The 21,245-nt window shown below is 39.2% G+C and overlaps 1 non-coding gene across 1 annotated transcript; it reads left to right on the forward strand.

The window, feature by feature from the left end:
- The first annotated feature begins 290 nt into the window (after nt 1-290).
- On the forward strand, nt 291-397 carry LOC141688599 (small nucleolar RNA R71). The gene has a single exon (XR_012562033.1). It is a non-coding gene; the product is annotated as a small nucleolar RNA R71 (small nucleolar RNA).
- The last annotated feature ends 20,848 nt before the right edge of the window (nt 398-21,245 follow it).

Raw genomic sequence — 21,245 nt, forward strand, 5'->3', positions numbered from 1 at the left:
TAGTGATTTGATTAACTCCGCAATTATCCAAAGTGTCCACCTTCATCGTTAAAGCCTTAAGTTGGGCAGTTATAGCAGTTGCTGCATCCAACTCCAGAATTCCTGGTACTTTACCCTGAGTTAGCCTTTGAGAAGGATTCTGGTATTCATTAGCATCCATCAGTTCAATCAATCCATAAGCTTCATTGTAGCTCTTAGCCCACAAGGTTCCTCCTGATGTTGCATCGAGCATGGATCTAGAAGTAGCCCCCAATCTATTGTAGAAACAGTTTATAATCATCCAATCAGGCATGCCATGGTGTGGGCACTTCCTTAGCATCTCCTTATATCGATCCCAAGCCTCACATAGAGATTCTCTAGTTTGCTGAGCAAACTGAGTAAGAGTATTCTTGATTGCAGCAGTCTTCGCCATAGGGAAGAATTTAGTGAGAAACTTTTGAGCAAGATCTTCCCAAGTAGTGATAGACCCTGGTGATAGAGAATGTAACCAGCACTTTGCTTTATCCCTTAGAGAGAATGGGAAGAGTCGCAGCTTGATTGCATCTTCAGTCACACCATTGAACTTTAAAGTGTCGCATATCTCGATGAAATCCCTGATGTGCATGTTGGGGTCTTCTGTAGGAGAACCCCCAAACTGAACTGAGTTTTGTATCATCTGAATCATGCTTGACTTGATTTTAAAATTACTAACCAAGATGGCTGGTCTGATGATGCTCGACTGAATATCATTGATCTTTGGCTGAGAATAATCCATCAAAGCCTTAGGAATTTTTGTTTGATCTCCCATTACTACTAAAGCTGGTTCCTCGACTTTCTCTTCTTCTTCTACCTTCTCTTCGTCTTCAAAAACTTCCCTTCGAATCACTACAGCTTCTTCCTTGGCTTGATTCAGAGTTCTATTATGAGCGCGCGAACGCGTATGCATACACGCTTGCTAGAGTACCTGAAATAAGACAAGGAAACAGATAAGTAACAATGTCCGAGTCAATGAACTTTAACGACCACTGATGACAAACACATAAACTAAAAATTAACACTAAATTCCCCGACAGCAGCGCCAAAAACTTGTTAGTCGCTAAACACGCGCTAAAAATCACGCAAGTATACGTGTTCGCAAGTAATATAGAATATCTTCTAGTTCGTTCCCACAAAGAATCAAGTTTGTAATTTCATTCAATGTATCTATGCAACAATGGTATGGTTATTATTCAATGCTAAGACGATTAACAAATTGAGATTGTTTTTAAGTAAACTTAAGCTAACAATTATAACTAAGAGAATAAGAATGGTTGAGTTAATATATATGACAAACATAGGATTCTAACTTCATTAAATACTTCATTCATTAGCCTTTTCGTTCTTAACCTTAGCATGTAATGCTGATGACACTAATCAGATAACACGAAACTGATAAACGCCAACTTTCGTTGCACAAATACCATACTACCAGACATCCACAAAAGAGATAGAAGTTGAATAGATACCAATTATATTGAGACCCTATATGTCTATAGAATTTGACAACATAACGGTTTAATGCACAAGTTATCTATCATGATTACATAGGGCAAGTAAGATGGTTAAAATTACCTAAAAATCATGCATAACAATAACACATGAACCTATGCTAGCATGGTAAGTTCTAAATCCTCAAATTCACTTTCACTTCATTAAGAATTAACACACTATCTTATAAGTTCACGACGCTCATAAGACGAATAAGCACAACCAATACTAGGTTATCATACAATCACCACACATTAAGGAATCGAAACAAATTAACTAAATAAATCCATTAATAAATCCGCGAGAACCCCACGATAACGATTAGCCCATAATCGGACTCATCATCAATGTGGGTTCCAATGAAAGCATGGTATAATAAATGTAGTCTTTATACTTAATAAAACCAAGTACGAAACACAAGTAAAGGTTCAAGAATAAGAAAACTAGCATCCAACGTTACAACTTAAACAAAGAATCACAAGAATAAACTAGATCTTCTTCGCCTTGGTTGAATTGTGCTCTCCTGTCTTCTTTACTCCTCTTCCTTAGCTTTTGTATGTCTCTCCATATGCAAAACATCTTTATTTATATAGATATGTGCTGTAGAATTGACCAGGGCTTCAAACTCTCAAAATCCTAGTAGAAACAGAATTCTGCTATCCCGACCTGATGCGGGCGCGCTGAGCTTCTGATCTTTGGGCGCGGCCGCGCGTTATCACAGCGCGGGCGCGCTGACTCCCTAGATAGAATTCTGACTTCTTCTTTTCCTTGCTGATTTGAGTTCGTTTTCCACGAGCTTTTATTCCAACACCATCCTAACACCCAATTAGCACTAAAACCATGCTAATTCACCTTATTACCTGGAGAATGCCTGAAAATGCAAAAACACTAAAAACATATTAAAACACCAACAACTTGAGTACAAATACACCAATTCAAAGCTTTACGAAGCGTAATAAAATGTCATAAATGCCACTCAACAGTTGACCATGCCCCTATCTGCTAGAGGTAAGAAAATATTCTTTCCTAGATTCATTATGTCTACTGTAAATCATAAAGTAAAAGACATACACTTGTTAAATGGTATAGATAGCACTAAAATTGGCAACTGTAAGCAAGTGTCCAAAATAATATTTGGTTCACTTACTACAAAGAACAAGGTAAATGTGAGTCTGAAAATCACTCTATATATGATGGAGAGATTTAGGACTTACCCTTACCCAATGCCAGATATGAGATCTAATGCACAGCCTAGCACGGCTATGGTCCCTGAATCTGTGGAAGTAAAAACACAGGAACACCCACAGGGACCTTCCCAAGCTGAAACCATTTCTTCAATACCTTTAGTAGCTAGGAAAACAACCACCTCGTCTTCTCAAAAGGATGAGGTGGGTAAAAGGAAGAGAAAGGAGGTGACCCTAACAGTCATGAATGAGAGTGGTATGGATCAAACAAAAACTGAGTCACCCTTGGTCAAGAGAACAAAGAAGAGTAAGAAATCTGAGCTGACCACTCACACCACCTCTGTGTCCTCCCAAAAGGATGCAGTTATAAATATGGGAATTAAACAGACTCTAGATACATCCTCTCAACAGGGTGTGTCTATTAAAAAGAGCATTCACCCAAATGCATCCTGTATAGAGTCTGCACAGCCTGCACTTGATCAAATCCAAGTGTATAGTAGAAGAAATAAGGATGGCACACACAGTGAGGGCACATCTTTTGAAGCTCCCTCATCCATTCAGGGGGGCTGCCAACACTCACTTCTGAACAACAATTTCTAATCTCATAAATTTCTTCTCTACCTATAGCACTTGAATAAAGTTCTCAAGTGCAAGCTAAATCAAGTGACTTGGTTCAAGAAACCTTGCTCACCACCTAGACACTACAATCAGATGGTGAGAGGCTACTAGCTGGGGTAGACCTTGATGATACCATCAAAACCATGGGGGATTCATTAGTTTTTACTGAAGACCGCATGGATGTCACAAATGCACCTTCATGTGAAAATCAGCCTTCACAGGCTGTTAGGTTTGAGGGTAGTACTCCTGAGGGAGAGCTATTTAAATCCTCTCCAATTCAATTGGAGGTTCCTCATGTAGGAATAACTCCCCTCGCAACCCTAGCAGATATTGCATTAGCAGTTGATGCTAGGAGTACAATTGCTAATGATCATGCTATAGGGGAGGCAAGTTTATCACATTCAAGTGACAGTGCTTTGCACGAAGCACAAGGGTTTGAGGCTGGTGTACATGACAGTAACCCAGTCAAATCCCCTCCAATTCAATTGGAGGTTCCCACTACAGGTGGAGGATAACACATTGTCATAAACACAGAGCAATCTGCGAGTAAAACTGTGACTTCAGTCACAGGTGGTTCTGATTCCTCAACAGCTCAACCCTCAACCTCACAACCTCAACAACCACATATTCTATCTCAATGGCTGCAAGAATCTGGCTCTCAACCTACATCTTTAGATGATCTTCTAGTTGAGCAGATTTCTGGACTGGCAAATATCTCACAGCATCTACTCACTTCTGATATGAGCAATCAAGACTATCAAGTCATCATGCTCACATACAATGAAAATGTTGAAAAACAGAAGGAGAAGATTGTGAATGATAAAGAACGGGATGGGAATGTAGATGCATGGCTATCTCAGGATTTTGTGTTGGAGATGGATCAAGTATTGGCTAGATTCAGGGATGAGTATGTTACAATCCTTGGTAGCAATGCCAAGGCCTTGACTCCACAGGATGTCTATGATGCAGTCACTGAGGTCTACAAAGCTCAACTCAAGGCTTTTAACCTGTTTGGTAAAGCCCTAGAACTCAAGTTGACTGGTCATGAAGACGAGATAAGGAAGCTGGTGAAGGACAAAATGGATGAGATCATCCCATCTCAAGTACAGATCACCTCCAAGTTCAAGCATTTTGCTGATCAAATGTCAAGGATGGATCTTACTATCATTGAAAAGGAAGTCAAAAAACTCAAACAATCCTTCATTTCTCTTCATACAGTGCTCCAACAGCAAATCACTCATTCAAATGACACAAAGGTCAAGCTGGAACAACTTCACCAAAGCAGATATGAGCCTTCAGTTTTGCTCATGGATGGCATCAAATAGGCTGTGGAAGCAACCTTTGGCTCCTCAACATCTACTAGCTCTTATCAGCTGACTCCACTTCTACAAATCTGCAAATCCAATCTCTCCAAAACCAAGTCTCAGAATTGCAGACCTCTAATGCTTCTCTCAGTGCACAGGTCCAAGCCTTGACTTCTCTAGTCAAGAGTCAACAAACAGACACCCAGACCCTGGTGGACTCTCATAAGCACCTTCAAATACAGAATTATGTTGCTTTGGGTGCCATCATGGGGAAGCTCAACATTTCACTGCCTGCTTTACCTAAACAAATAAGGCCAGAGTTACCAATTCCCCTCCTCATGCCTATCACCAAGACTAAAGGGGAGATTGAGGCTAGGATTCAACAATCCAGGGATGCTAGTTCAAAATCCAAAGAGTCTGTTCAGGTGGGACAAAGCTCAAGTGCTCAAGTTGATGTTGGGAAAGAAAATTACTAAGGGTTGCAGAAGGACCCAATCAAGATCAGGAATTCAATGACCTTCTTGCAGCACTAAGAGTATCTCTTCAACACAACTATATGGCTTGCAAGAAAGCTTTGGGCAAGAACATCAATTTCATAAGAGCAGTGGTGGTAAAAGTTGATAATTTTCTAGAGACAAAGATTGTCATGAACATCAATGATGGTGGTGTGGACAGGTGTCTCCAGGTGACTCTTCCATATCTTCAAACTTTAAGAGCATCTGAACTTGATGTAATGATTGACAGAGTGAATCCAATTATTCAAGAAGACACTCAACTTCTCCAAGAGCTCAAAAAGGCACAGATAGCAGCTTTTCCAAAAGTCTATCTATATCCACACAAAGGAGTAGTTTATATATGTCCAACAACCAGTCAAACAAGGCATCTCATTGTTCCTAAACATTGTGTCAGATCAAACATGAGGCTGATCATGACATTACAGTCTGACTTGAAGCTTAAAAAGAACAAGAATCATGAGGATGTTAAAATGATAAAAATCTTGGAAGGTATCTCTTGAATCCTGATACCATGTTGCCAAATACTCAATACAATTTAAGGAAAGATGAGGATGATGATGAGAAGAAGGATGACAAACAAAAGCCTTCTGGCTCAAATCCAAGTCAAACCTCTAAAGCAACTGGTAGCAAGGAGAAGAGTCATGGAGAGAAGAAAGAAGATGGAAAGAAGAATGATGAGAAGAAGTGAGGAAGTGAGGAAGTGAGAGGAAAAGCAAAAAGAATCATGATGGCTCAGAACCACATCAAACCCTAAAAATCCAAACACAACTAACTCAGCCTTTGGCTCAACCTTCACAATCAACTGTCTCAGACATCAAACCATCTCAATCCTCTAAGCCCAAATTTCTATACAGAGAAACTGCTAACTCTTTTCTAAAAATTCCAATCACCACAAGCCAAATATCTCTTAAGAAAATCTCAACCTTACCTTCTGTCAAACCATCACGGAAAACTCATTTCAAGTCTGTTGGGAGAAAACCTAAGAAAGCTAAGACTATTGAAAAAGTTGAAGTTACTAAAAGGGCCCTCTGGAATTGTTTCAAGCAAAATGACTTTCTACCTTTAAATTGGTGCATCTCAGATGATGATTATTTTCAAAAACTAGTTGAGGAAATAGTTAGAGTCTGGGTTGTATCTCTAAAGGAAGTCAGAATTTATTATATAGATGGGTCATTCACATTCCTTGGCTGTCCTTTAATGGTTTTCTCCCTCCCACAGAAATCAAGAGAGTGTTAAGCTTGTTAAAAGATAAGGATACTGCTACAAGAGCATGGAGATCAGTTTTGGCTGATTGGTTGATTGAAAGGAAAGAAAGAATAAAAAGAAATAAGGTTGAATATGAGGAAAGAAAAAGAAGGTATGATGAAGAGATTGAAATATTCATGAAAAGATCAGAAGAACTCAAGGGCAAAGGAATGAGCGGAATTTCTAAAGATGGAAAGTTTCTAAACATCAAAGCTCACAAATTCTCAATATTTAGAATTGATTTACTAGACAGTGGTTATCCAAAGGCAGACAGAATCAAACTAGTAAAAGCTCTAAGTGGGACACCTATTGTAGAAGAACTTGAAATTCTTGTTTTCTTAAAGGATCTCATTAGGGAAGAGACAGAAGCAAAAACAGTTTTTACCTGATGCTTGTAACCATTTAGACTCTGTAAATCTTCTAATGTAAAATTGCTGTAATTGTGTCCATTTTTATATTAGCCTTATTTTCCATTATAACTACGGGTTAGTCTTGTTAACAGGCATGAATTTGTGTTAAGCAATCTTCTCACAAATTAGGGGAGATTGTTGTACAAGACATGCCTGTACAATAATAAGACTAAGTCAAATTGACAACCCTAAGTAAGTTGTATTGTAATCTTAGTTTGCATTTTGTACTTGTAACATTTAAAGTCTGTAAAAATGTCAAAAAGAGGAGACTGGAGTCTTTTTCCTTCAAACAGTATCAAGTCTAAGAATTCTATCTAGAAGAAGATCAAGAAGATCATGCCTCAGAAGATCAAGAAGATCAAGTCAGATCAACAATTTAGAGATCTCGATAAGCCAATATACTTATCGAGATGTCAAGTTATCTATATGCCTAAACTGGAGATCTTGAGGTAAAATCTCAAAGTACAAATTGCAGACCAGTTCAATATCCAAGATTAACAATCAACAAACAATCCAACCAGTCGGATTGACAAATCTACAAAAAGCAGCTTGAAGAGTGTGCAAGATCAAGGGTGAGGATTAACTGATAAAGGAAGATCAAAGTTGACACAGTATGCAAAGATAGGCTAAGCCAGAAATGGAAGATATACTTTTTCTAAAATAGAAATGACAAGTGACAGTTTATTAAAGTTAATGGCATGTCTTATTATACACTGTGTAAACCAGCAGTTAACTGAGATATAAAGTTAACACTGGTCCTTTGTTAAAATGGACAATTTAGATAAGAAAATCTTGTATTCTCTCAAAGAAGAAGTTAAGCTCTTTGTCTACAAAGAGCCTGGAAATTTTGTAGTAAAACATTCTTAATTTTAATATAAAAGTAAGTGAGTTTTGAAAGATCTGTGTTATCAATAACTGCATGTTTAATTTATGTTATAACATATCTTACTACAAAATTTGATTTACTTTGTTCAAAATCAAAATAGTTCAAGAAAAACATAAAAATACTAAAACACATTCACCCCTTGTATCTAATTCATTACCTAATAGGCAAGTTTAGGGTAATGCTCGTATCTTCACTTATATGCTGATAATAATTAGAAAGTACGTGTTACATTCCATTTTCACATTTCATTTTTCCATTTCAGCTAATTTTCTTTTTGTTTTTGTTGAACACCAACTCAATGTCTCTAATTCAATGCCTTGATTTCTTTTTATTATTTATTATTATATTCTCTAAGTGCCACAATTTGCTCACAAGCTTATAAATTATAATTAAAATATTAGAAGAGTGCCTAAATTATTACTTCCTCCTATTTTATTTTTGTGTCGTCAAATTAACCGAATTTTGACCAAAATTTATAAAAAAATTATGATGATCCAAATAAAAGAATTATATCATTAGAAAATATATTTAATGTACTTTAATATATAATTTTCAGTTTTTTAAATAATATAAGAGTAATATTTAATCTTTGCTCAAAAATTCGTTAATTTGACCACTAAAAAGTAAATGTGACAATTAGAAAGGGACGAAAGGAGTATTATATATATATATGTATGTGTGCGCGCGCAATACATAGTTAAGGCTCTAAATATTGTAATTTTTAATTTATTTTTTGTTTTTAGGAATTTTTTTAATATTTCTGTTGAATTTTATTTTAAATATTAAAATTTTAAGTTTCTTCCTAGAAAAATTATAACTTATAAATTATGATTTACCAAATACATCAACAAACTTATAAGTAAATTATAAGCTTTAATCTCCTTCTATATATTAAAGGGAAACCAAGGGCAAATTGAGCCATTTTAATGGTTGTGAAATTACGAGTTTACCCTTTTATTTTCAAAAATTACATTCTTATATAGTTTAAGCTAAAATTAAGAAGAAATTATGTTTACACCAAGATTCGAACCCCTTACCATCTATTGTCCAATTACATGTCACTATCATTGTGTTACATATCACATTGAGTCCTAATTACAAATCTTATTAGATAAACCAAATCATCTCTTTCTAACATAATTTTTTTCTATCATTTTAACTTTTGAGTAAAATAAAATGTTGCTTTATATTATTTATGTAACTCCGTTTTTTAGTTTCCGTATAGTTGTATCTCCTTCGATATATTAAAAAAGGACTACGGGCAAATTGAGACATTTTAATGGTAGTAAAATTACAAATTTGCATTTTATGTTTGAAATTTTTAAAAATATCATTTCTCACGCAATTTTTGTTAAAAATAAGTATCGAACCCCAAACTTTCTACTCAAAAACTTCATATCACTACCATTGTGCTACATAACTTCTTGAGTTTATTTAAATTTTTTATTAGATAAGCCACATCCTCTCTTTTTTATCAAATTCTTTTTTTATTAATTTAACTTTTGAGTAAATAAAATGTTAATTTATATTATTTATGTGCCTCCTTTTTATTTAGTTTTTATACTTTTATTATAAAATTTAAAAAATGTCACTACCTCATATTAGTTTCACTCACCTCATATTCATATATATATATATATATATATATATACCTGATTTTAGTTGGAGACTTGGAGACCCAATCCTGACCATCTATTTTTTTTTCATCCTACAGTTGTTATTGTTTGGCTTTCTTTTATTTATCACATGGGTTGAGGGGTAGTTTAGTCCTGCTGTATTATAAGTATAAGTATTATAAAAACAGTTATATACGTCAGGCCATTCATATACTTATATAAAGTTGTTAATATAGTTCACATGTATTAATCATTTTATCACATTTCCTATAACATAGAAATTTGGATGAATAAATTTTATTTGAATTTAAAAATAATTGAAATTTTCTTACGTTGTGTTCTATTTTCTAATATAAATTTATTGATGTTTCTAATATAAATTCTGTTATTTTTATTACTTAGTTTACATTTGTTATGGATAAAAAACCAAGGTTATTATTTGCTGTATTTATTACTAAGATTCGGGAGCTCAAGGCCTTTAATGGCTGCTCTCGTGTATCGTAGCTTAATTCTGCCTTTACGAGATGCCTACGTATCTCTGTATATTAGAGAATCAAGCCAAAAAATGTAGTTCTGATTTGTGGGGTGAGGCCCCTTATATAGATGTGTGAGTCCTTGAATTGGACTTGGTATAGGAGACTTGGTGGACAAGCCTCTGAATTAGGATAGACTTAGGAGTCCTAGGAAGTAGGAAGCTGATTCCTTATTCTTTTAGGTCCCCTTGAGGCTAATCTATAAGGATTTATATCCTTATCGGGACTCTTCTCAATAGCTGATTTTTCCCTTATTAATTAATTACGAAATTAATTAATAATCAGGGCTTTTGGGCCTTTTTTATTCCACCAGGCCTGATCTGGTCCATCAGGCTTAACCTTTCTGGTCTGAATATTATACATCTTATTATTGGGCCTATCAGCCCATTAATTATAAAATCAGGACTTATTTATCCCTATCATTTGCCCCCCAACTTTTGGGAAACATTGATTAGGTTTCGCAGAAGTTATTCGTTCCCTTTCAGGGTTTCGTTTTTACGTAAAGTGTGGAGCGACCTACACATTTACAATGAATCTTCCTTTTATTCAGAAATTATCTTAATTTCCAGGAATTTTTCCCTAATTTTCTGGGATTTTCCCTAATTTTTGGATTTTTCCCTTAATTTCTGGGATTTATCCTAATTTTCTGGGATTTTTCCCTAATTTTCTGGGATTTTTCCCTAATTTCTAAATTTTTCCCTAATTTTCTGGGATTTATCCTTAATTTCTGGATTTTTTTCCCTAATTTCTGGGATTTTTCCCTAATTTTCTGGGATTTATCCTTAATTTCTGGATTTTTTCCCTAATTTCTGGGATTTTTCCCTAATTTTCTGGGATTTATCCTCAATTTCTGGATTTTTCCCTAATTTCTGGGATTTATCCTTTAATTTTCTGGATTTATTCCTTATTTCTGAAAATATTAACATTTTTCAGAAATTATTTTAAGGAATTTCCTTATTTTTTGTAATTTTCCAGGATTTTTTCTTCCCTTTTTTTTTCTTTTTTCTTCCCTTTTTTTTTATACAATTTTCGACCAGGAATCCATTCGACCAGGATCCTGGTCGAATTAGCCCCTGCTGTGCCTTGGTCGAAGGATTTTCGAGGAGGATGCTTTCGGTTAGGAGTCCTGGTCGAATTTCGGCCAGGATTTTTTTTTTTTTTTTTTTTTGCGACCAGGAATTTTTTTTTTTTTTTTCGACTAGGATTTTCGTCCCTTTCGGTCAGGGTTCTTGCTTTTTGACCGAATTAAGCTTCTTTTGCTGCCCAGGTCGACAAAATTTTGACCTCAATGATTTCGACCAGGAATCTTTCGTGTTTCTTGGTCGAATGGGTCTAATTCTAGTCGAATTAAGCCTCCTTTTCAACCCTGATCGACAGGATCTCGACCTCAGGGGCTTCGATCAGGATTTCTCTATATTTTCTGGTCGAATTGATCCTGGTCCTGGTCGAATTAAGGCCTTTATTTACCCTGATCGACTTGATTTCGAGCTCAAGCCATTCGACCAGGACTTCTTTGTGTTTTCTGGTCGAACAGGTCAAGAACATATGCATGTATATAAATTTTTGTACATACTTGGATTTAGGCCCCTTAGGCTGGGCTAAAACTTGGGCCCATTTTAACTGGGCTTATTCTCTTACTGGGCTTCACAGGCCTTTCAATTGGGCCTCTAATTCTGGGCTTTTAATTTGGGCCAACGTTTTGGGTTCAGGCCAAAAAAAAAAAAAATTTATCTTAGCTGGACTTCTTTTTCACCCCTAAAACCATTTGGGCCTCTTTCAACACTTGGGCCCTTAACTGGGCTTTTGTTTTCTAAACCCAAACTCCAAATTAGTCTAGGATTGTTTCTGGATTCTTCCAGAATCTTCAAAAAAACTCAAGTTTTCTTTCTTGAATTTTCCAAAGATTTCCTGATGCTTCCAGAACCTTCTTTTTTTGGGCCTGAATGGGCTTTTCTAGGCCCAATTTCCTTCTTTTCCTCCTATATAAAGGTGGGGGGGTGTGCTCTCACTCACACTCTTCACCCTTCACTTCATTCATTTCTAAAACTCTCCAATCTTTCTCCTCTTTCAACTTTCCTCCCTTAGCTTCCAGCCTTCTTTTCCAGTCTTTACTAAATGGCTGACAAGAGTTCTGAGAGGGCGGCCAAGATAGCCTCGGCTTCAAAACGAGGTAAGGATATCGAGATCCGCTCTTCATATATGTCTTTAATTGATATGATTAACACTAGGGGGGATGAATATCCCTCCACTGCACATCTCGACTCTTTTAATCATTGTAATACTTGGCACAACATAGATTTTAATAAACTAAATGCTCGCTATAACGTCCTTCCTCCTCTTAGATTAGTTCCAGTCTCTGGTGGTGACCGTACTTGCCACTGGAGACCCGACACTCTCTTCATTTACACAGATGCCCTTAATGCTGGGCTTAGGTTTCCTTTCCATCCTTTTATTCCTCATCTTTTGGCTGATCTACAAATTAATCCGTGTCAGCTTCCTCCAAACGCCTGGAGGAATATTCTATGTTTTATGGTTTGTTGTCTTAGGGAGGGCTTTCCTCTTTCTGTAGCCGTTTTTAGGAAGGTCTTTCAGTGTTATAATAGTTCTTCCAATATCTGTGGCTGGGTCTATGTCAAGCAAAGGCCCAAAAGCAAACATATCTTTAACAGCGCCTCTATTCCTGATAATAATCAAAATTGGAGGAATAGTTTCGTTGGGTTACGTTGGGAGAATGGTGACTGGGGCACACTTTTTCGATCTTCCTTCGGGAAGGTCAGTGATGGTAGCCTCAAATCCATTCACTTAACTCCTGAAGAAACTATTATTTATAATGGGCTTACTCAGGATGATGGCACCACCACCAGCTGGACTCTCTTAGAGGAGTTTTCCCTGATTCATGTGGGACTATCCTCTGTTTCTCAACAGGGTATTTTTCTTCCCTTCTCAATTTTACTTCATTTCATGCATTATTAACATCACTTATTTTGTCCTTTGCTTTGTTTCAGCTGCTAAGGAGATTAACGAGGACAATGTTCCTTTGGTTGAGGAAACAGCTAGGATGAAGAAAGCTCGGCTCGCAGGCCTAGACACCCGGGGAAAGGCCACGGAGCCTATCTTTTTGAAGAAGCACAAAGAGCCTATAGGGGAGGCTTCAACTGAAGGAGCTGGAGGCCATGGTGCTCCTATCACTGCTGCTGCCCCTACTGCTGCTGCCACAGGCGCCTTTCAGCCTCTCTGGGGATTCCGCGGAGGGGACACCGTAGTTGGTTCCACGAAACATGCTTGGGATTGGTCTTACCATAGTGTGACTCCCAAGGATTTTACTGATGTGGTGGCCACCCCTGATCTTGAGAGGATTAAGCTCATGGGAGCTCAGTCTCTGGCTTCGGTATGCCTTCTCTTTTTTGAACTTATTTTTCATTCTTGTAGCATTTTCTTGCCTTATATTTTGTTAATTGCTTTGTTCCAGTCTAACGCCTACTTTCAAGGCGCTGTGAGGCAAGCCGAATCGTGGAAGCGGGCTTCTGATAAGGCCGATAATGCCCTCAGGAGGCAACAGAAGAAGTATGCTACCCTGGAGAAGAAGCTCAAGCGCAAAGAGGAAGAACTCGGAGAGTCTAACGCCGAGCTGGTGGTACTTCGGGCGGAGAAGGATAAAGCTATAGACAACTATCTGGACTCGGAGGAGTTTGCCCAATCCATGAGGATTAGGGATGATTCAGTCTTTCCCGGGTTTTTTAGGACTGGTTGGGACACGGCCCTTGGGACCGTGAACGAGGCTTGTCCTGATATTAACCCGGCGGACTACATCTGCCCTGATGACGAGGCTTTGCTACAGAGGTTTCGTACCCGAGTAGTTGTCTCGGACCATGTTCCTCAGGATCCACTCCTTCCTCCTCCCGAGTCTTCTTCCAGACCTGCTGAGGACGACAGCTCTTCCTCCTCCTCCGAGATGACAGAGACATCCAGCGAGAGTGGAGAGGATGATAATATGGATGCCGAGGGTACTTCAGCTCCTTAGAGCTTTTTCAGCCCTGCGTGGCTTTCTGTTTTTTTATCCTATTTTCGAGACTTTATTTATCGAATTTTTGTAATATCTATCAGATCTATTTCATTTATCACCTTCTATGCTTGCATCCATGCATTTGACTTTTATTTGTTAGGCCACAAACATACTTTGAAGAACTCATGAATTTTGTAAAATTGTCTGGGATTCGTCCCTTACATAAGTAATAATAAACTTCGTAATAAAACTAAAACATATAAATCCTAAGCAAGCAAAGCTTCAAGGTGCTTTTCAACCTACTCGCCATCCTGACGAGTGAGAATCGTATCCGGCTGCCCTACGCATAGTAAACCTTCAGGTTTTGTGCATGCCAAGTTCTCGGGACTTCAAATCCATCCATAGTCTCTAGCTTGTAGGTTCCTCTACCTTGAACACTCTTGACTCTGTACGGCCCTTCCCAATTCGGGGCAAGCTTCCCTTTTTGTCCTACACCAGATGCTTCTATCCTCCTCAAGACTAGATCGCCTTGTTTAAAAAACCTTTCTTTAACCCTTAGGTTGTAGTAAAATGAAGCTTTTTTCTGATATTCTACTATCTTTGCATGTGCCTTATCTCGCACTTCATCGATCAGATCCAGGGCTAACCTCTGCCCTTCCTCATTTTCTTCTGCATTGAAAGCCTGAATCCTTGGAGAGGAATGTGATATCTCCACGGGAACTACTGCTTCTGCCCCATATGCCAACATGAAAGGAGTTGCTCCTGTCGTGACTCTATAGGTAGTCCTATAGGCCCATAATATGGGAAGTATCTCATCCACCCAATTATTTCTTGACTTCTCGATCCTCTTCTTTAGTCCATCCAGGATTATCCGATTTGCTACCTCCGCTTGCCCATTGGCTTGCGGGTGAGCCACAGAGGTGAACCGTAACTCAATTTCATTTTCTTCGTAATACTTCTTGAATTCCTCATTGTTGAATTGTGTTCCATTGTCAGTGACGAGGATACGGGGAATTCCATATCGGCACATAATGTTTTCCCACAGGAATTGTGCAACTTGCTTAGTTGTGATTTTGGCTAAGGGCTTGGCTTCAATCCACTTAGTGAAATAATCAATGGCTACAATCAGAAACTTCCTTTGTGCCGTGGCCATAGGGAAAGGCCCTAGAATATCCATCCCCCACATAGCAAAGGGAATAGGTGAGTTGATAGAGGTCAGCATCTCGGGGGGTTGTCTGACGACTAGTGCATGCTTCTGACAGCGATCACACTTCTTCACATATTCTTTGGCATCAGCCATCATTTCTGGCCAATAGAAGCCTAAACGGGTTATCTTATGAGCTAAGGCCCTGCCCCCCAAGTGTTGTCCACAAATACCTTCATGCACTTCCTCAAGAGCCAAGCGTGCCTCATCGGGCCTGAGACACCTTAAGTAAGGAACCACGAAAGATCTTTTATACAGAATCCCATCTATCAAAGAGTACCTTAGTGCTCGAACAGTTAACTTTCGTGCTTCAGTTGCATCGCTTGGCAACCATCCCGTCTGAATGTGAGCCTTAATGGGAGCGATCCATGACGTCCCTAGGCCTATGGGAGCCACAAGCTTAACATCTATGCTTCGCGTCTTTAAAACACGGAAGTATACACTTCCTGAACTTTCTTCTATCTCAGATGAAGCAAACTTCGATAGCGCATCTGCCTTAATATTTTCTTCCCTTGGAATGTGTTCAACATGACATTCATTAAATTGGGTCATCACAGCTCTTACTAGGCGGACATACTTAGCCATCGTATCATCCCTTGCCTCAAATTCTCCCTTTACCTGGGATATGATCAGCTTCGAGTCTCCACGGACCTTTAAATTTTTGACTCTAAGTGTCCCAGCTAGACCAAGGCCAGCTATCAGGGCTTCATATTCTGCCTCATTATTTGTGGTTGGGAAGTCTAGCTTCATAGCATACTCAATTAAGAACCCATCAGGGCTTTGCAAAACCAATCCTGCTCCACTGGAGTTTGTTTTTGATGCTCCATCAAAATAGAGAACCCAATACTCTTTACCATCCTTCTCTTTGCTTTCATTATCAATTCCTTTGTCTTGAGGTATGGTATCTTCCTGCCCCCCGACTTCTTGGTTGGGTATGGTACATTCCACCACGAAGTCAGCTAATGCCTGGGCTTTTATCGCCGTACGTGGCTTATACTTGAGATCGAACTCTCCCAGCTCTATTGCCCACTTAATCAATCTCCCACTTGCCTTGGGACTGTGAATGATATTCCTCAGGGGCTGATTCGTTAGCACCTCAATCTGGTGAGCCTGAAAATAAGGACGCAGTTTTCTCGAAGCCATTACCAAGGCTAGAGCGAATTTCTCAATAGTTGAATAATTCAACTCAGCACCATGCAAAATTTTGCTGACATAGTATACGGGTTTCTGGACTTTCAGTTCCTCCTTAACCAACACCGCGCTCAAGGCGCTCTCTGAAACAGCCAAGTACAAGAATAAAACTTCATTCAGAACTGGCTTGGCCAACAACGGGGCCTGGCCCATATACTTCTTTAACTCTTCAAATGCCTTCTGATTTTCCTCACTCCATACAAAGTCTTTGATGTTCTTTAGTGACTTGAAGAATGACAAGCACTTGTCTCCTGACTTGGAGATGAATCGTCCTAGCGCAGCAACCCTTCCTGTGAGCTTCTGAACATCCTTGACAGTTTTTGGGGGTTCCATGTCCAGGATTGCCTTTATTTTATCGGGGTTAGCCTCAATTCCCCTCTTTGAGACCATCAATCCCAAGAATTTTCCAGATCCTACTCCGAAAGCACACTTCGTAGGATTCAACATCATCTTGTGGTACCTCAGGACCTCAAAAGCTTCCCTCAAATGGGTTATGTGATCAGTCTTTACTAGACTCTTGACTAACATGTCATCAACATAGACTTCCATAGTCTTACCAATGAGATCCTTAAAAATTTTGTTTACCAGCCTTTGATAGGTGGCTCCTGCATTCTTGAGACCAAACGCCATAACAAGATAACAATAAACACCAAAGTCAGTGATAAATGATACCTTTGGAATGTCATCCTTATGCATTTTGATCTGGTTGTATCCGCTAAATCCATCCATGAAACTCAGCATCTCATGTCCAGCAGTGGCATCAATCAAAGTATCAATTCTAGGCAGCGGAAAACAGTCTTTGGGGCATGCATCATTCAGATCAGTGAAGTCTATACACATCCTCCACTTTCCATTAGCCTTCTTCACCATTACAGGATTTGCTAACCATTCTGGAAATTGAATCTCCTCAATGAAACCAGCCTCTAAGAGCTTTTCTACTTCCTGTTTTATAGCCTCTTGTCTTTCCGGGGCAAAATTTCTTTTCTTTTGTTTCACTGTCTTCCGGCTTGGATCCACGTTTAGCTTGTGAGTAATTAACTCCGGGTCTATGCCTGGCATATCAGCTGCTGACCATGCAAACACATCACTATTTTCTTGCAAAAATTTCACTAACTTCCCTCTAAGGGGCTCCTCTAATGTGGCTCCAATGAAAGTCATCCTCTCAGGATTCTTGGGGTCTAAAGGAACCGAAACCAATTCTTCTGCTGGCCTTCCTCTATTCTCATCATTTTCTCGAACATCCATATCTTCAATAGGAAGAACCTGCCCCCCGACTCCATCTGCCCTCAAAGAGGCCACATAACAGCTTCTAGCCATTTTTTGATCTCCTCTCTCTTCTCCAATCCCATTTCGGGTGGGAAACTTCATGACTGAATGGTAGGAAGAGGGGACTGCCTTGAAGGCATGTATCCCTGTTCTCCCCATGATAGCATTATAAGTTGAACTAGCCTTTACCACCACAAAATCCAGCATCTGCGTTGCTTGCCTTGGCTCCGTACCTATGGTGGTTGGCAATTTAATTATCCCTTCCACAGGACATTCTACTCCAGCAAATCCATATATCGGTATGTCGGTTGGTGTCAACTGGGAGTCGTTATACCCCATCCTTAGAAAGGTGTCGTGGAGCAAGATATCCACAGAAGCACCATTATCCACAAGGACCCTCTTAACCGGGCTATTTCCTATTATCGGTGTTATGACCAGCGGGTCGTCATGGGGAAACTTCACACCCTCTAGGTCGGAATCATCAAAAGCCAATGTTACTTCTGTCCTGGCCCTCTTCGGGGCTTCTCCAACAATATGCATAACCTCTCTAGTATATGCCTTTCTGGAATTTTTGGACAATCCAGCAGCAGTTGGACCTCCAAAGATCGTGTTTATCACAGGCCCTCGAGGTCTCGGCCCTCCATAAATGGTGTTTATAACTGGTCCTCTAGGTTGGGGATTCCGCCCCTGATCATCTTGGTCCCTCCTACGATCTTCAAAGTTCTTCCTTCCATTATTATTTCTGTCTCCTCCATCTCCAGTATACTTGTTCAATCTTCCTTTTCGAATCAAAAACTCAATTTCATCTTTCAATTGCCTACACTCATCGGTGTCATGGCCAACATCTTTGTGAAACCTGCAATACTTGCCCTTATCTAGCTTGGCGGGATCAGCCTTCAAGGGCTTAGGCCAGCGAATATCTCTGTCTTTCTCAATCTCCATCAAAATCTGACTTCTGGGAGCATTCAGCTTAGCGTATTCAGTGAACTTTTGCCCAGGTCCTCCCTTCTTGGGGGTTGAATCAGGGTTTTGTTCGGTTCTAGGATATTTATCCTTAGCGATATACTCCAAATCAGTTTTTCGTTTCTTGCCTCCAGTGGGCTCATTACTTACTACGGTCTTCCTCATACTTTCTTCAACCTTGATATACTTCCCTGCCCTCTCTTGGAGCTGCAACATGCTCTCAGGGGGTCGTTTGGCCAAAGACATCTTGAAAAACTCATCCCTAGTTCCTTGTTGCAGTGCTATCATGGCTACCTTATCATCAAGGTCTGGGACTTTTAAAGCCTCCTTTGTAAAACGATTCAGGTAATCTCTTAAGGATTCCTTAGCTCCCTGCACAAGACTCATAAGAGATGCTGAACTTTTCTCATGGACTCTTCCACCGATGAATTGCTTAATAAAAGCCTGACTTAATTCTCTGAATGATCCAATAGAATTTGGGGGTATGCGACTGTACCATCTTTGAGCCATACCCGACAGGGTTTGAGGGAAGGCCCGACATTTTATAGCATCATTCACGGGTTGCAGCAGCAGTGCATTAGAGAATGTCCTAACATGATTAGCGGGGTCTCACGTGCCATCATAGGCTTTGATAGTGGGCATCTTGAATTTCCTTGAGATATGGGCATTCATTATCTCTTCTGTGAAGGGTGGAGTTGGATCATCAGGATCTCCAAGGGGAAGGAGATTGCTTGGATCAGTTCTTGGGACAGCAACCCTTCTTCTTACCGGACCATCCAGGTCTATGATAGGAGGAGGATTTCTCCCCCTAGGAGGTATGTGGGGTCTGGTGGCTTGGTGAGCCTCCAAATCACGCCTCAGTCTTTGGATTTCAGCCTCATGAGCCCTGATCTTTTCCTGCACTTCTTGGGGATTCGCCCCTGGGGTGCTTTGGGGGCGTTGCCTTCCATCGGCCATTGGCTCTTTTCCAGGACGCCTCCTTCTCGGGGCCACTTCATCATCCGAAGATTCGGAGTCTCTCTCAGTGTATGGACCAGAAAATTCCCGATCCTCAGGGATAGGATCCAAACCTCGTATATAGGGGGGCGACCGCCCTCGTGCTTCGCTTCGCCCAGCATATCCGCTTCCTCCAACCTCAGGGTGAAGGGGCATCCCATAAGGGGGGTTAGTAGTAACAATAGTTGAATATTCATACCCGACGGGTCGAGAATTCACAGGTATATGTATTTGTTGAACTTGAGGATTCGTACCTTGAATCGGGGGAGTTGTCCCTTGTAGCTGGGGTTGAGTTGCCCCTGTCTGGGCTTCCTCCTGAGTAGATGCATAAGTTGAATGGGGAGGAACCTCCACGGTTGATGAAATCACCTGGGTTGCCTCTGATGGTGTTCCTTCCTCTATAGCTCCAATTGTTCTCCGTGTTCTCGCCATGGTTGTTGTTGTTAGTCCCACAGACGGCGCCAAATGTTATGGATAAAAAACCAAGGTTATTATTTGCTGTATTTATTACTAAGATTCGGGAGCTCAAGGCCTTTAATGGCTGCTCTTGTGTATCGTAGCTTAATTCTGCCTTTACGAGATGCCTACGTATCTCTGTATATTAGAGAATCAAGCCAAAAAACGTAGTTCTGATTTGTGGGGTGAGGCCCCTTATATAGATGTGTGAGTCCTTGAATTGGACTTGGTATAGGAGACTTGGTGGACAAGCCTCTGAATTAGGATAGACTTAGGAGTCCTAGGAAGTAGGAAGCTGATTCCTTATCCTTTTAGGTCCCCTTGAGGCTAATCTATAAGGATTTATATCCTTATCGGGACTCTTCTCAATAGCTGATTTTTCCCTTATTAATTAATTACGAAATTAATTAATAATCAGGGCTTTTGGGCCTTTTTTATTCCACCAGGCCTGATCTGGTCCATCAGGCTTAACCTTTCTGGTCTGAATATTATACATCTTATTATTGGGCCTATCAGCCCATTAATTATAAAATCAGGACTTATTTATCCCTATCAACATTATTATATCATTAATTAAATGAAAAACTAGAAAATTAAAATCGAAATTGCTCACAATTTTTTTTAATAATATTGTAGTACGTTAATATAACTTTCATTCACTAACTTAGTTTGATGTAAAATAAAATTAAGAATTAAAGTACAATTTTTTTATAAAAAAATTCTTTAAGATATTAGTGACTCAATTTATTCTCTGCTTAAATATGTATAATAAATGTTATTAGTTTTTAAAAAATTAATAAAGAATTATAATGATCATTTAGTACACGTGTGATACACTCTATTCTATTCAGCATTAAACAAATGAAAACTTATAATCTGTAGTTTGTAGTTGCTAGTACAAGTCAATATTCTGCTTTAATTATTCGAGCTATGCAAATATATTATACAACCCAATGCTTGGGAGGATGCATAGGAGAATGCATTATTTAAATGGAGGACAATCTTTTCCAAGTGCAAGACATCTTTATTATGCAAGTTGCATTATATTTTTTATTTAGGTTTAAAAGTACTAAATATTTGCCTCCCTTCTTTCATCCTCTTTGTTAAGGTTTATCTAGTTTCAAGTAAATCGAGGGGCTTCCACTGGTTTTCTCTGGTGGAAAGCCCCAACCCCTTCATTCTCTGTTATTCTCGTTTATTTCCTTTCAATAAAACCCAATTTTTTGGGTGTTTGTGTGTCTCTCCTCTTGGAGTGTGTGTTTTGTCTCTCCTTTTGGAGTGTTTGTTATGTTTTTATTTAGTCATGCTTGGGTTTATCTGGTGATGGATCTGTTGATGACGAATTTATT

This window comes from Apium graveolens, chromosome 9 (genome assembly GCF_009905375.1).
Source record: "Apium graveolens cultivar Ventura chromosome 9, ASM990537v1, whole genome shotgun sequence".
Classification (NCBI taxonomy): Eukaryota; Viridiplantae; Streptophyta; class Magnoliopsida; order Apiales; family Apiaceae; genus Apium; species Apium graveolens.